The sequence below is a fragment of the Littorina saxatilis genome, linkage group LG6, assembly GCF_037325665.1.
Source record: "Littorina saxatilis isolate snail1 linkage group LG6, US_GU_Lsax_2.0, whole genome shotgun sequence".
Taxonomy (NCBI): domain Eukaryota; kingdom Metazoa; phylum Mollusca; class Gastropoda; order Littorinimorpha; family Littorinidae; genus Littorina; species Littorina saxatilis.
The window spans coordinates 51,085,054-51,087,186 of record NC_090250.1 but is presented as its reverse complement, the minus strand read 5'-3'; positions in this window follow the sequence as shown (position 1 = coordinate 51,087,186).

Sequence of the window (2,133 nt, the reverse complement as noted above, 5' to 3'; positions counted from 1 at the left end):
AAACCTCTATCCTTGAAAAATAAAGTTCCATCATCATCATCATCATCATCATCATCATCATCATCATCATCATCATCATCATCATCATCATCATCATCATCATCATCATCATCATCATCATCATCATCAACCCTAAATCCAATCGCACAACAGTGACCTGAACCCTTATCCTCTCAGCTAACACGCATATTGTAGCATCACTCACACAACTCTTTTTGCAGTAAGTACGGTTTCTAAAGACAGGGCGGTGATTAATTCCCATGGCACGAGATGGGTTGCTACAGTATTGGGACGGGCTATGACAACAATACGACTGATGCTTTCAGACACGAGCACATTCATACACCACACACACCTAATCTCCTCATCCAGTCAACCGCCATGTTTGAAGGGCCGCAACTCCATCCACAATGTCAAGGGAAACAATTAAATACAGTCGCTTGCTTCTATTAAAGCGATCAAAAATATCAGTCTTTATTACTTCCTGTATCGTGGCATTGTTCACATAACAAAGCGCACAGATGACTCAATGCAGACAAATGTTTTGATATACTGAGAATCTGTTGAATTCATGAAAGGCCGCAAGCTTTGCCGACTTTAAGAATTGGCAATTACTAAAATCATAAGTATAGCCAATGGCTGTTTGGGTAATGTTGAACTTAAGCGTTGTTAATCCAGTGGCATTATTGGCTTATTTCTGATACAACTGAGTCGCTTTAATCAAACCAAAGAATATTTTTCATAATAATAATAATAATAATAATTGTCAGTAAGTACTGGTGTCACATGACTGATGTGAACCAGTTGATTGGCTATAATGACGATGCGCTAAAACTGTTAGCGCACTCTTGGAGTGCGCTAACTTTTCCACAGAGCGTATTCTTCCGCCCTTTGCCTAAGCGAGACTGTGCTCTCATCCTCAGAATTAATTAATGACATGTAGCTTATATTCACCACAATACCAAATGACCATAAATTCCCTGCTTCTCAATTAAAGCAGAAGTGGTTTTTTTTCTGACAGATTGCATGTGCCTGTGCCACAGTGCCACTGATCTAAAAATAGAAGCCGCTGCGTTTCATCTCATTTTCGCCGACTAGCATAGATTCTTCTCATATGCCGTATTAGTGGCATGTAGCTTATCATCCACATTACCAAATGATGAGTTAGTATACAATTCCCAGCGGCTAACAGAAAACACAAGTGTTATTCCGATAACGGACCAGCATTTGGAAGACTGACTCGATCGATTCTGTCATACGTAGCAGACTACACTGAAATACGACTGCATCAGTTCAGTAAATGAATGGTTTCCGAATTATTATTTCAAGGCAAGAACAATCGTAATCGAAAACGTGTAGGGTTCAGAACGTTCTTACCATATATAAGACTTATTACCAGCCTGCCTCATGCGTGCAGACTCAGTGCAGACTGCAGTGGTTCGATTGCCCTAGCCTAGCAGAAGCAGAAGACATAAACCCCGCTCAGCAAATTAACACATGTTGGGCAAATGTGAACGAAAAAACGATGGGGATATAATACCTGTAGGGTTCAGAGCATTCTTACCGTTCATATTTAGTATCAGACTCCCCGATGAGTGAAGATACAACACGAGAAATATGCCACATTTATTTTGAAAATGTGCTAACCGTCGAGTCCTTCGGGGGGTAGTCAATTCAAGGGGAGTCACTCTGCACAGTCCATCCGTCGAAGCTCGACTGAAAGTTTCGAATCGCAAAAACGAAGAGCACAGTTCTTTCTCCGAGTTCAAATGAGGTCTCTCTGAAAGATCATCACTGTTCAGCTTAACGCTACACTGGAATTTACCAACAGAAATTAAAATGCGTGTGACGAAAACACGACACACTTGAGACACCCCACACAAAAGTAGGTCTAACACGTACCTGACCACACAGTTATGCCTATTCAAATGCGCGTAGCAAAATGTGCGTTTGGAATTTTCTTTTTTCTATGGCGGTACTGACAATATTGTTATTGAAACAATCCCAGTGCACTAAGGGATTTATAGAGCAAATCTCGAAAATAATTATTGAACTCAGCGCTATGCGCTTCGTTCAATAATGAATTTTCTCGATTTGCTCTATAAATCCCTTAGTGCACTGGGATGTCTCAAT